This window comes from Solanum tuberosum, unplaced genomic scaffold, assembly GCF_000226075.1.
Source record: "Solanum tuberosum cultivar DM 1-3 516 R44 unplaced genomic scaffold, SolTub_3.0 scf00023, whole genome shotgun sequence".
In the NCBI taxonomy this organism is placed as follows: Eukaryota; Viridiplantae; Streptophyta; class Magnoliopsida; order Solanales; family Solanaceae; genus Solanum; species Solanum tuberosum.
In genome coordinates, this window is record NW_006238949.1 from 2,821,933 (window position 1) to 2,837,192 (window position 15,260).

Sequence of the window (15,260 nt, forward strand, 5' to 3'; positions counted from 1 at the left end):
CTTAGCTTCCATGTCTATGACTAGGATTTTTCTCTTTCAACTTTTGTCTTCAAAGAATCAATATTTATAGACATCGTCTGTGCTTCTACCTTCATGCCATAGATTTGAAACTTGAGCAACTCTTTCGACTCTTTTACCATATCTAGCTCCTTCTACAACCCTTCCAACCTGGTTTGAATTTCCTTAAGCTTCAAAGAGGAAACTTTAAGAACATATTGACTCACGTTTAAGCATTCTCTAGTTCAGATTTCTCTGCTTCAATCTTTCCAGCTTTTGTTCTATCGGCCACCCTTTATGAAATGAAATTGTATTCTGCTGCCAAAGTGTTCTGAATATTGGGGGAATCATGAGGAACATCATCAGATGTTATTGAAGGTGTCTTGTTTTCAGTTTCAGATAATGTAGCAATGAGTGCTAAAGCCATTGAATTTGAGCAACTTTGTTCATATTCTCTTGTTTTCAGTTTACTCATCTTGAGGTGTCATTGCCGACTGTGTTTAATCGCTCTCCACTTTCAGATTGACTATCGATGACAGAGTCCACATAGAAAGATGAAATAGCAGAGGAGCATTGATCATTGAATGGGAGTGATTTGCGAGCAATGGCCTGTAACTTTCAACACTCAGCTTCATGTTTAGTCACCTTTTAATGTTTTTTCAGCTGCTGCTTGCTGGCAGTTTCTGCTGCTTCAGTACTTAAATCCCTCTCTATAATCATAATTTTCAACACTTCTGAACAAGAGAGAAGTTCCATTTAGAGAGTTGTGTTATCCTTCTCTAGACACTTAAGCTTGACAAGGATATCAGGATCAGTAGAAGTAGGCGTTTCAGCTTTACCAGCCTCCACTTATGTCTAGAGCTTAAGTAGCTATTTCTTAAGTGCAGTTTTTTGAGATTTCAATTCATTTTTTCTTCCACAACATCTTGAATCATTTTTTGTTTCTCAACTCTAGCTTGTCTCATCTGCCTGATGCATTCCTTGAGTGCACCATCGAGATGACTGACACGAACATCCAAAGTCAAGTTCTGCTGCACAACTGTATCTAGTTATTATTTTTCTGATAATGATGTTGGTTTTGTTTGAAATTTACTCTTGTGAAATTTGTTTTGCTCAATATGGCTGTTTTTGTTCTTACGCTTTTTTTAAAGCTTAATTTTTTAAATACATGAGCACTCACTATTGTTAGTGGAGTCTGGTTGTGTCAATTGTTATTATTAATAATGAATTTCACTAATTATCACTCTCTTTTGCAGGAAAAATATCAAGAAATATTACAGAACCAAACACAAACTCAATCTGATATTGATCAATGGCAAGCATATTATCAAGCAGGAGGGAAAAAGAAAAGAAGGATATATGGTCTTAGAGCTCAAGCAAAAGTATTTTATGGACCAAATCTTTGTGTCTCTTCTGGATCTGATGTTTCGGGCTCAGCACCATGTCCAAATGCTAAGTTAATACTGACAAAAAAGGTGGATGGGTTAGTGATGCGAATGATTCCTTCACTAACTAATCACTTGCTTCTTATATTTGTTGAGCATGTACGTGGGTTGCTTTCTCCAGCCTCATCTCAGCCTGACTCTCCTACCAACCATCCATCAACTATTGCACCTATAATTCCTGCTCCAGCTACAGAAAATATCGATGAAGATCGTGCATCAGTTTCTGAGGAATGATTGTGGCTCTCTAGCCTCTCTTAGTTTTGTTGGCTAGATTTTGTTGCAAATGCTTTCAGCCATATATTTTGCTTCAAATTTATCTTTAAGGATGTTTTGAACTTGGTAATATAATTTGCACTTAGCTATGTACTTTGGATCTTGTAGAATATTAATTTCTATGACTTAAGTTAATTTCGTGATTATATAATATGTGTTTGAACATGTAAATTTAAAATATTACACAAACAAAAAAATATTGACTGATTTGTGACAAATTATTTTCGACGCTAAAGAATGGTGACAGAATTAGCGACAAATATTTGGTCGCCCAATATGATGAGACAACGAAATAATATATAAAATAAGCGATAAATTTAAAATACAATGACGGATTTTTTTGTCGCTAAAGAAATACAAAAATTTATCAAAAAATGGCTACAAAATTTGGTCGCCAATAAGATGAGACGACGAAATAAGTTACTAAATCAGCGACATATATTACAAAAATAGTGACAGATATTTTCGCCGCTAAGCTTGCCAACGGATAACTTTCGTCGTGCTTCCGTCACTAAATTTGCTACGGATTCAAATTTTTTGTCACCAAATGGTTAGCTACACGGAATATTGTAACACCCAGTATCCGAAACAGACCAAACCAGTAGATTTCCAAAAGTTGCAGGTGCAACCCACGATTGCCACCTACGGACCGTAGGGTGACCCACAGTCCATTCGGGCGGTCTGTGGTTCACCACCTGCAGCCCTCCCCAGAAAGTCTAGGAAATTTTGGCTAAGAGTAAACCCATGCCGGGACCTTCGGACCGTAGGCCGGGACATGGTTCGTGGTCCAGGGCCGTAGGTCAGACCCCCAAAATCCAGCCTCCAGTCGCCGAACGACGGCCGACCAGAATGAACCGTCGGTCTTGCCACGGTCCGTCGGTGACCCCGACAACTCTTAAGTCAAGGGCCGTTCGGTCTTTTTCTTATGCGTTGGCCCCCTAAACTATGCCGTTTAACCCCTAAACTACGTGGTTTTGCTCAGTGTTAGCCTAGTAACTAAATTAGAACTTACCCTAGTCAATTCATTCTCCAAAATTCATCCAATTATAACGAAAAGAGAAGAAAGAAGTCGACCAACCCTTAGTTCAAGAACGCAGTTGGTTTTCATCATTTCCAGCCCCGAAATGGAAAGATTTCTCTGTGAATTTCGTCACCAGGTATGTGAGATTTCACTAGTGGGTTCCTTTCACCCACTAGGTCCCTATATTTTAGTCAAAATCTTGAGTCCTTTGACATGATCTAGATCTATGGTTTCTTGAATGTTAGAAATTGTTGGGTTTTAGCTGTTAGAATTATCCAAATCGGATTATCATGAATTTTGTATCGTTTTGTGTAGACTCTTTCATAAATTCAAAATCCTAGCTATGTAGTACTTTTAGTTCCTGAATTACACATGCTAGGTCAGTTATTTAAGTTATATGTGCCTCAGATTCGAATGTTTCATTATTAGTACATTAATGTTGCATTTTCAGCTAGCATGTCAGTATTTTGAGCTATCCAGGATTACAGAAAATTAGTCATAAATTATTAATTACATAATCAATTGGGAGTAGCTTAATACCCGAATAGTCCCAGAACTACGTGCCCCCGTAGGCTTATAAGTCCCCTCTGTGGGCATTACATTTTAGTCATCACGCTAATCATGCCTTTATACCTCTGGCATGGTATATTGGGTCCTCTCGATGGGGCGTATACATCAGACTCCACATTTAGCTCATGTGGTGTTATGTCAGTTATTAGTAGCTCCTTTACAGTCAGATTCTATTGTAGTGACCATGTTATCAGTACAGTCAGATCTCAATCTCAGCATGTTATAAACTTGGTCATTGTATCGAGTTAGTTCATGTTTAGTATTCTCAGTGCAGTATCATGCTTATTTATCATCATTACTCAGATATATGCTTTGGTTCAGTTATTTTTTTGTTCAGCTTTATTCTATCTTCATGCTCAATACCTTTCAAGTACTGATGCATACTCTGCGCTACATCTTCTCATGATGTAGGTTCAGGTTCTCAGCTTCCATATCACGCATAGATCGGTTCCCGATCTTTAGCTCAACAGCATTAGTGGTGAGTCCTCATTCTCCGAGGACGATAAGCATGTTTCCTTTGCTTTTAGTCTTAATTTAAGTTTTTCCTAGATTTAGCTGGGGCATGTCCTAACATTTCTAATATGTTAGAGGCTATTTTTAGACATAGTTAGATTTAGCTTTAGCATTTGAATTCAACCTTTCAGTTGTTGTTAAAGTCTCAGTTTTATATATTTAGATAGTTTATGGGTATTCCCTATCATTGTAGTTTATCGTATGATTTAGCTTCCGCACAGTATTTCCTTACTTCAGTTTATTTAGTATGCTTATGCTATGCCAACAGGGTTAGCTTGGGGTCACTTGTGATCCTAGGTCCCGTGTACGTATCCTAGGGGTAGCTTTGGGGCAAGAAAAACTTAGTATCAGAGCCCTAGGTTTAAGAATCCTAGGATGTCTGAAAAGTCGCACTAAGTAGAGTCCTTTTCATAGGTGTGAAATGCACCACATCTAATAAAAGGAAGGCTACGAAGTGTTTTAAGAAAACTTCACTCTCTTTGTTACTCTTATGCATAAGGTATGATCTAATTCCTCGATTCTAACTCGACATTATACGCTTTTAGATCATACCTCCTCATAGAGCTTAGGGAAGGAATGTGAATGCACGCAATGCAAACACAGCTCCTCCAGTCCCAGATCAGAAAGTTTTGAATGCGGAGTTTTGGAATGCCATTAAGCTTTTGGCTCAGAGTGTGACCAACCAGAACAATCAGCAGGTTCCAGTTCCTTAAAATGCTAGTGGTGGATCAGCGGCAGCCAGGGTTCGTGACTTCTTTAAGATGAATCCGCCTGAGTTCTTAGGATCACAAGTTGGTGAGGATCCCAAAAACTTCATAGATGAGGTCAAGAAGATCTTTGGAATGATGCAAGTGACATGTAATAAGAGGGTAGAGTTGGCATCCTATCAACTTAAGGATGTAGCTCATATCTGGTATACTCAATGGAAAGCGAACAGGGGTTCAGATGCAACTCCTATCACTTGGGAATGCTTTAGTGAGACCTTTCTGGACAGGTTCTTCTCAAGAGAGTTGAGGGAGGCAAAAGCTCAGGAGTTCATGAATTTGAGGAAAGGTAACAAGAAAGTCCAAGAGTATGGACTCAAGTTCACCCAACTGTCTATGTATTCTTCTCATGTGGTTGCCGATTCCAGGGCTCAAATGAACAAATTTCTATATGAGGTATCCGATTTAGTGAAAACAGAGTGTAGAAATGCTATGTTGCTGGAAAATATGAACATCTCTAGGCTCATGACTCATGCTCAGCAGGTTGAGGGAGATAAGCTTAGGGAACAGGCTAAGGATAATAAGAAGGCTAGAATAGGCAACTATTGTATTCTCAATAGAAATTGGGTGATGGAAATCGTTCGCAGTTTCAGCAAAAGTCTTCAGCTCCAGCACCTTCATCATCTAGTGTTCCATCTTCCAAGTTTTGATAGGATCGGAAAGGTAGGGCATCAGGCTCTAAGTCTTCGGGGAGTATTTCAGGCACTAGGACCTACCTAACTTGTCCAAAGTATGGTAAGAACCATCGGGGTGTGTGTCTTGCAGGAAAGGAAGGATGATTTGGGTGTGTTCAGTCTAGTCACATGTTGAGAGATATCCTTCTGCTAAACAGGGTTAAGGGGGCAATAATCATAGATCTCAGTTCACAACTTCAGCAGCACCAACAGGTCACCCGACTCAGCAGGGTAACTCATCTGGTACAGGTGGCGGACAGCGCCAAAATAGGTTGTATGTTCTTTAGGCTCGCCAGGATTAGAAAGATTCTCTTAATGTAGTCACTGGTACGTTACGAGTTTTTAACTTTAGTATGTTTATGCTTTGTTAGATCTAGGGGCTACTCTTTCCTTTGTAAATCTTTATATAGCAGTCAACTTCGATGTTAGTCCAAAAACTCTCTCAGAACCCTTCTCTATCTCTACTCCAGTCGGTGACCAAATTATAGCTAGACAGGTATTCAAAAATTGCCCTGTCATAATCTCTCCGAAAGTCACCTCAGCAGATCTTGTAGAGTTAGAAAGGGTAGCTTTCGATATCATTCTAGGCATGGATTGGTTATATTACTGTTATGCCTCAATCGATTGTAGAACTAGGATAGTTCATTTTTAGTTTCCAGATGAACCAATCTTAGAATGGAAGGGTAGTAGCTTAGCGCCTATGGGTCGATTCATTTCTTACCTTAAGGCCAGAAAGATGATTCTAAGGGGTATCTCTATCATCTCGTTTGGGTTAAGGATTCAAGTTTTGAAACCCCAAGTCTTGAGTCAGTTCCAGTAGTTAATGAGTTCCTAGAAGTGTTTCCAGAAGATCTTCCTAGAGTTCCTCCTGAAAGGGAAATCGACTTTGGAATTGATGTCCTTCCAGATACCCAACCTATTTCTATTCCTCCTTACAGAATGGCTTCAGTAAGATTAAGGAATTGAAAGAGCGAATTGATCTCCTTCCAGATACCCAGCCTATCTCTATTCCTCCTTACAGAATGGCTCAAGCTGAGCTTAAGGAATTGAATGAGCAGTTGAAAAACCTTCTAGAGAAGGGTTTCATCAGACCTAGTATTTCCCCATGGGGTGCACCAGTGTTGTTCGTGAAAAAGAAAGATGGTTCTCTCAGAATGTGCATTGACTATAGGCAGTTGAATAAGGTCATGATCAAGAATAAGTACCCTATCTCCAGGATTGATGACTTGTTTGACCAACTTCAGGGTGCTAGTCATTTCTAAAAGATAGACCCCAGATATGGTTATCATTAACTCAGAGTCAGAGATAGTGACATCCCAAAAACAACCTTCAGAACTTGGTATGGTCATTATGAATTTGTAGGTATGTTATTTGGACTAACCAATGCTCCTGGATCTTTCATGGATTTGATGAAAAGAGTGTTCAAGAAGTATTTGGACTTGTTCGTTATCATCTTTATTGATGATATCCTTATTTACTCTAGGAATGAGGAAGAACATGCGACTCATTTGAGGGTTGTCCTGCAAACTCTCAAAGATTGCCAGTTATTCGCTAAGTTTAGCAAATGTGATGTTTAGTCACAATTAGTTGGTTTCCTTGGGCATATTGTGTCTAGCGAAGGGATCCGAGTGGATTCTCAGAAAATAGAAGTAGTGAAATAATGGCCCAGACCTACCTCTCCTACAGATATCAGAAGTTTCTTGGGTTTGGCTGGTTATTACAGAAGGTTCGTGGAAGGATTTTCATTCATAGCTTCTCCATTGACTAAGTTAACTCAGAAAAATGTTAAGTTCCAGTGGTCAGATGATTGTGAGAAGAGGTTCATAGAACGTAAAACTAGGTTGACTACAACTCCTGTTTTAACTTTACCAGAGGGTTCAGACGGTTATGTTATCTATTGTGATGCATCCAGAGTCGGCCTAGGTTGTGTGTTGATGCAGCGAGGTAAGGTTATAGCGTATTCTTCTAGACAACTTAAGGCGCATCAGAAGAACTATCCAACTCATGACCTCGAGCTTACAGCAGTGGTGTTTACACTTAAGATCTGGAGACATTACCTGTATGGTATCAACATAGATGTGTTCACAGACCATAATAGCCTTCAATATGTATTCACCCAGAAAGATTTGAATCTTTGCTAGAGAAGATGGCTTGAGTTCCTCAAGGATTATGATATGCGTGTGCATTACCATCCTAGTAAGGCCAATGTAGTAGCAGATACCCTTAGCAGACTATCTATGGGTAGTGAAACACGTATTGAGGAAGAAAGAAATGAACTAGCAAAAGATGTTCACAGGCTTGCTCGTTTGGGAGTTTGCCTTATGAGCATATCAGATGGTGGTGTAATAGTCCAGAATGGGTCAGAATCTTCATTGGTAGTGGAGGTTAAGGATAAGCAAGACAGTGATCTGATATTGCTTCAACTAAAGGGTGCAGTCCATCAGCAGAGAGTTGAGGTTTACTCCCAAGGGGAGATTGTTTGCTTTGCTATCAGGGTCGATTATGTGTTCCTAATGTGGGTGAGTTAAGACAACATATTCTTGCAGAGTACCGTAACTCCAGATATTCTATTCATCTAGGTGCCACTAGGATGTACCACGGGGTTTTGATGAGTCCACAAATTGGACTCATTTAGGGATTTATTTTAATAGAAATAGTGTCCTCAAATGATTATTTATTCTAAATATCTTATGAAAATACTTAAGTTTCAGGTATTTGAAGTTTTAGTGGAAGCATGGACACTTAGGCGCAAAAAGGAACAAGAAGGCTGAAAAAAGAATGAAGGAGCTGAAGCCTGAGCATCGCCAAGCATGCTTGGCGAATAGCCGAAGGGACGCACTCCGCCCTTTGTTCCAGTACGCGAAGCCCTGAAGGAGCAGGATCAAAAAGGTGATGAAAGGAGCAGTCGGTGTTTCACCGAATAGTTACATGAAGCAGTACTATGTAGCCCAATGACACAGAGCATGAAGATGCTGAAGGCTACTGCAAGAAGGCGATTAACTACACCAAACAATGAATCGCCGAGTTAATCGGCGATTTTGACTAACCTCGCCGAGCGATCCGCCAACACTATTTTCTGAAGTCTATAAATACTAAACTCGTTATTAATTTTAGGAGAGTCAAACCATTATTATAATTTACACAATAGAATAGTACTTTTTTGAATATTTTCTCTCAAGTTTTGGAGTAGGGTTTTTTGGGAGTACTTGAAGAAAGAAGGATTTCATTCTTTCCCAAGTTGGAAGTGGGTCTTCTCCATTCTTCTTCCTTTGCTTAAATCAAGGTTTAATTCCTTATACCCATTTGATTTTAGTCTCATTTTAGGTGTATTTTGTTATTTCTTGATGTGTGGCTAAAAACCCTCATTCTGGGGTGTGATTTAGCAAATATGTGCTGATATTATTTTTGGGTCTTGCTTGCTGATAGGTTAGATGTATTTTAATGGTGATTTCACCTAGTGGTTGTGGTTTAATTTAATGGGTTTGTAGCTGCAAATACAAAACCACCCAGGTGTTTTCGGCTTGCCCAGGAGGGAGATCGTGAAACTAAAACCGCTATACTGATGGCCTAAGGAGTGGGTCGACATGAGGTTCATCCCGAGAGGGTTAGCCCTAGTCCGATATCCTAACACTCATCTCGAGAGAGTGAGTGGGGTAAGGCGTAGGTTGTCCTTCATGCGATAAATGGGTCTTCGAGAGGAACGCATTTGAAACGGGGTAAGTTGCTCGAGAGGGAACTTGTTTTCCATCTAAAGCTTAGCGTAGTGACTATCATCTTGCAAATTTCCTATCGAAAGCATGTACCCAACGATTTATCTCAACTTGTATTGCGGTCACACCCCAAGAACTTTTCTCCATACTTAATTTTCTTGTTATTTTTGTTGTTTTTACTACTTGTGACAAAACCCCCAATTGATATTTGACAATTTTTTGTCACCCCCTTTAATTTACTATGTTTTTACTCATTAATGTCTTTAGCTACGACTAGTTAGAACTAAATTTTATTTTTCTATTAATTCTCAAAACCACTCCCTTGGGACACGACCCCAACCTTTAGTTGGGTTACTATATTATCGACGATCGTAGACACTCGTACCATAGGTTAGTGTCGTTGGTCACGATAAGCATCAAAATGGCGCCGCTGCCGAGGAGTGGTGTTATTTGTAGAATTTTTAGTTTAATAGAGTTTATGTTCTTATTAGTGGTAGTTTACTAATTTAACTTTTAGTTTTGTTCTATTGATTATGTAAACATTTCAGAAAGCATGAATGTTAACGGTAGTAACGGGAGCTAGGTGGGCCATTAGGACGACATCGGCAACCTCAACGATGTCCAAGAGCCCGACATCAATAATCCACATCTCATGGGAGGTGTTGGAGCCATCCGTCTACCTCCACCAGAGAGAAATGCGATGTTCCACATAACAAGCACTATGTTGCAACTTTTGCAACTAAAGGGACTCTTCAGTGGATTAGCTCATGAGGACCCACATGAGCATCTTCGTAACTTCGTAGATGTGTGCGAACCTTTCTCGTTCAAGAACATCTCTCGGGAATCAGTTCGATTAAGACTATTCCCTTTCTCATTGATGGGGGGAAGCGTGCAAGTTGCTAGCTGAGTTGCCACGTAACTCGATCACTTCGTGGGAGGAGTTGGTCACCGCATTTAATGTGCGACTTTTCCCTTCCTCGAAGATGATGACTATTCGGGATAACATCCAAAGCTTTAAGCGTTTGAATGGAGAGCCTCTACACGAAACTTGGCTCCGGTTTAAGAAATTTGTGCTACGATGCCCAACCCATGGTCTACCTGATAATCTGTTCCTTCAATACTTTTACCGGAGTCTAGACTCGGTAAACAAATGTGTAGCTGACCAACTCTCGCCCGAAGGATTAATGCAGCAACCATATCCAGTAGCAGCTCAACTTCTCGACGGCATGACAACCATCAACAAGGCGTGGTCCACCCGCGAAGACCAGGTCTCACCGGTCACATTTCAGCTATCTAAGGAACAAGTTGAAAAAGATAATGAGAGATACCAAAACATGGCCAAGATCATGATGCAGCTTGGCATTTTATCCAAAAATGTCATTGGGCCTGGTACCCGTGGTATCAATGATGTGGGAGTCGGGGGTGCGAATCCTGAGAAGATTAAGTTTGAAGCCATGTATGACGAGGAAATCAGTTTTCTAGCTAACCAAGGTGGGGTCTATCGTCCAAACTACCCAAGGCAAGGTGGTAACCAAGGATGGGTTAGAGATGACGGTTGGAAGGATCAAGATCGTGAATGGAGGGACCGTAATCCAAATTGGAAGGATGGGGAGAATGATAGATATGTGCCTCCCCACGAGCGTCAGAAACCCAAGGATTCGGAAGGTGGTAGGTCCGAGGATATGCTCTCGCGTATCCTAAACAAAGTTGAAGGGTCAGACAAACTGTTGAAAAGCATGAAAGAAGACGTGTCTACCCTCAGCCAGACTGTCACATCTCATTCAGTTTCGATCAAGTAGTTAGAGACCCAAATGGGTCATATCTCGTCTCATCTCAATTCGAGACAACAATGGGGTTTACCTAGTGATACTATGGCTAACCCCAAGAGTGAGGTCTGAAGGTGGACTTGCGTCGTGCCTCGACGTTAACTAAGGCACTGTTTGGGAGGCAACCCAAAACCCTTTAAGTATTTCTTAATTACTAGTAGAATAATGGTGTGTTGTTTGTACATGTTAAAGTAAGGGAGGTGATTGAAATAGTATATGGAGGCAAGCAACAGGTCCAATTGGCGGATCGGCCAACACGATTCTTTCCGCCGTTTGACTCAAGGCATTGTCATCTTGGATCCTGTAAAACTCGGCGGTCTGAAGAAAATTTGTGGCGTATCGCCAACCATGTTGGTGATCTCGATGAAAACTATCGATTGGAATCCTTACATGAGCTGCAGATCCTGTTAAAATTGGCGAAGAAACTAGACACTTGGCGCTTTGCCGAGTGAATGGGTGAACTTGACTGACATCACCGAATGAGTGGAAACTGGACAGTTTTTGCAAACCACAGGTTTAAAAGTTCTATTTCATTCACTTTCTATCACTGCTTCATCCTATCATACTCACACCTGCACTGTAGCCTTTCATTTCTTGCACTTTTAGAGTATTTTAGCTGTTGAATTGTGCTCGGAGTTGGATTGCATTACTGCCTAGCACTTCATTAGTATCTATTCGGCAACAAAGGTTGGTAACTCGAACCCAGCGTTTAAGATGTTAACATTGTACTCATTTGCATAATTCTGTTGATATTGATTAAATCTCTACCGAGCCTCTAAGTTAATGGGATCACATGCATTATTGATTGGTATTCGATGATATTTGCGTAATTGGAAAAATCCCACTCGACGGTGCCTTGAGTTGAATTATTTTGCTATGGGAGTGCTAAAATTTTGTTGGATCTTCGTTGAATTTGTGTTGTACAAACTTACATTGCGTTATCAGGGGTTGCGGGATTGAATTTGAAAGAAATGGGTTGACAAAAGACACATTGGGTAGTTTGGCGAGCTAAATCGAGCTCGCCGAACTGCACGGTGGTTCGCCTAACGCCCCTATTTTGCCTTTAACCTAATTTGATCTGTTACTTTTGGCGATAAGTCTGATGTCGCCAAGCACACTCGGTGACTCGCGGAAAGCCTCCTTATCTGCCCTTTTGTTTGCACCCTTGTATATGCATCATTTTTAGCGAGCCACCTTATTTGATGCGCAGTTCATCAACTGATTTGGTGAAACAAATTCTACACCCATGACCCCCCTGCCCCTGCTTAAATATTGTCTAACTTTATCTCGAAGTCTTTTACAGAAATGGCTAGACCAAAGGTCGCAGGGAGAGATATGCCACCCCGACATATAAGAGCACGAGATTTCAAAAGAGACGAGAAGATAGCAGAATTGGCAAATGAGAGAAGAGAAAGTAAGAAAGCGAGCTCCAGGAGAAGGATCCCCATTGATCCCACCATTCCTTCGTGGAAACGTGGAATCTACACGGCTATAAATTCTTTCTTGGCAAGCCATGACGCAACCACATCACTACAGAAGCTAGGGAAAATGAACACAAAGAGAACCAGAACGACAATCCGGGGACCATTGTCGAATTTCAGGCTAATGCATCAGGCAACAGTGCCCCGAAAGATGGAGCAAGTGTGTAGACAGGATCCCCTCTTTACTTCTTTCTCTGTTCTTTCTTTACTTTAACTGTTGGATACTTATTACTTGCATTTGAGGACAAATTGCTTTTAATTGTGGTGGGGTTAGGCCCACATCTTTTGTTGTGTGCTACTCGTGCTTTGTGCTGATAATTGGATTGTTCTATTTTAAATTGTGTTAATACTGCTTTTTGTGGATGTTTGAGCTTGTGGCTCCGCTTAAATGATTTTGACCCTTTCAAATTTTTTTGAATTTTTGCACATATTTGCCACCCCTCGTGAGTTGAATGTAGCTGTTCTTTTGCAAAAAATTGAGTCTTGGTTTCGATCAATACCGATGACTTGAATAGTGCTCTCAATTGAATGAACATGAATGTACGGCTACGATGAAGCCAAATGAAGTTGCATAGACAATATGTAAACTCTTTGCATCTCGTTGTGATTAGCCATTTATCAAATTGATTCTCTTGTAATGACCGTTGCACACTAGCGAAAGTGTGCAGTCTTGTTTGACTTAAGTGTCGATGCCTTGTGTGATGAGCTTACTTTGAACCTTGCATGAATAAACCTAGAATTTGCCCTGTTAGTCTGATTGATTTAGAAAGGTGTGCTCTTGAAATGATCATAGGCAACTTTAAAGAGTGTGAGCCAAATTTGACATATACCTCTTTTGTGGCCTACCCGTGAGCATGTGAAACTCTCTTGAACACCCTTTGAGTCTTACCTTTCTTAGGAAGAACCTTGATGTACCCTAGACCTTACTTGACCCACTACCTATAATCCTCTTGATTTGTGGTTTAGTAAATAGCCTTAGGCCAAAAACCTAAGTTGGGGGTATGGTGAAAGGAAAAGGAGAAGTCAAGAAGTGCAAGAAAAGTCCCCCTTAACCCATGGTGTTGCCGAACAATGGAAACCATTCACAAAATAAAAAATAAAAAATTGTGGAATAAAGTACAAAAGAAATCGGGTCTCCAAGCAATCCATGGAGGTGGATAAAAAGGTGACTTAGAAGCACTATAAAAAGAATTGATAAAGAAAAAGAAGGGAATGCCTTAAGACTACCACCTCTCACGAGGGAAAACTCACTGAGCCTAAATGACCATACCTTTGCACTCATCCCCATTACAAGCCTTAGAAAGACCTTTTTGATCTTGAGTGAGCCGAACCGAAGATCGATCGAAAAATAAGGGCAAGCCTATGGGTGAAAACATGCATTGTGTTCTTCTTTTTGAGTATGAGTGTTGCATCTGATTCCTGATCTTTAATTGATTAACCTCTTTGTATGAATAACGAATCATTCTTTATGTGAGGGCATTCAGATACTTTTTGTTGAGCTTGAACTTGCACAAGTAGCAAGTATTGCGAGCATGAGAATTTTCCGTAATGGTGTGTCACAACTTGAATCTTTGAGTACACAGTTGATCTTTGCATGAGTAATTTGAGTTTTTTGTGTATATTCATGATTTAGTCTTGTGTAGCACTATTTGAGACATCCTATCTGAACTGCTGAACTTGAGTTTTACTTGAGGAAAAGCAAAAGTTTAAGTTGGGGGTGTTGATGAGTCTACAAATTGGACTCATTTAGGGATTTATTTTAATAGAAATAGTGTCCTCAAATGCTTATTTATTCTAAATATCTAATGAAAATACTTAGGTTTCAGGTATTTGAAGTTTTAGTGGAAGCATAGACACTTAGGCGCAAAAAGGAACAAAGAGGCTGAAAAGAATAAAGAAGCTAAAGCCTGAGCATCGCCAAGCATGCTTGGCAATTCGCCGAAGGGACGCACTCTGCCTTTTGTTCCAGTACGCGAAGCCCTGAAGTAGCAGGATCAAAAAGGCGATGAAAAGAGCATCGACGTTTCGCCAAATAGTTCCGCGAAGCAGTACTATGTCGCCCAATGACACAGAGCATGACGATGCTAAAGGGTAGTGCAAGAAGGCGATGAACTACACCAAATGGTGAATCGCCGAGTTAATCGGCGATTTCGACTAACCTTGCTGAGCGATCTGCCATCACTATTTTCTGAAGTCTATAAATACCAAACTCTTTATTAATTTTAGGAGTAGTCGAACCATTATTATAATTTACACAATAGAATAGTACTTTTTTGAATATTTTCTCTCAAGTTTGGAGAGGGTTTTTTGGGAGCCTTGAAGAAAGAATGATTTCATCTTCCCTAAGTTGGAAGTGGGTCTTCTCCATTCTTCTTCCTTTGCTTAAATCAAGGTTTAATTCCTTATACCCATTTGATTTTAGTATAATTTTAGGTGTATTTTGTTATTTCTTGATGTGTGGCTAAAAACCTCTATTCTTGGGGTGTGATTTAGCAAATATGTGTTGATATTATTATTGGGTCTTGCTTGCTGATAGGTTAGATGTATTTTATTGGTGATTTCACCTAGTTGTTGTGGTTTAATTTAATGGGTTTGTAGTTGCAAATACAAAACCACCCATGTGTTTTCGGCTTGCCCGAGAGGGAGGTCGCAAAACCAAGACCACTAGATTGATGGCCTAAGGAGTGGGTCGGCATAAGGTTCATCTCGAGAGGGTGAGCCCTAGTCCCATGTCCTAATACTCAGATCGAGAGACTAAGTGGGGTAAGGCGTAGGCTTGCCTTCATGCGGCAAATGGGTGTCTGAGAGGAACGCATTTGCAATGGGGTAAGTTGCCCGAGAGGGAACTTATTTCCATCTAAAGCTTAGCCTATTCACTATTATCTTGCAAATTTCCTATCGAAAGCATGTACCCAACGATTTATCTCAACTTGTATTGTGGTCACACCCCAAGAACTTTTCCCCATACTTGATTTTCTTTTTATTT

At 40.3% G+C, this 15,260-nt stretch overlaps 1 pseudogene; it reads right to left on the bottom strand.

Annotated features, from left to right (window-relative positions):
- Window positions 1–292: 292 nt before the first annotated feature.
- On the bottom strand, window positions 293–1,320 carry LOC102598566 (filament-like plant protein; annotated as a pseudogene).
- Window positions 1,321–15,260: the final 13,940 nt, after the last annotated feature.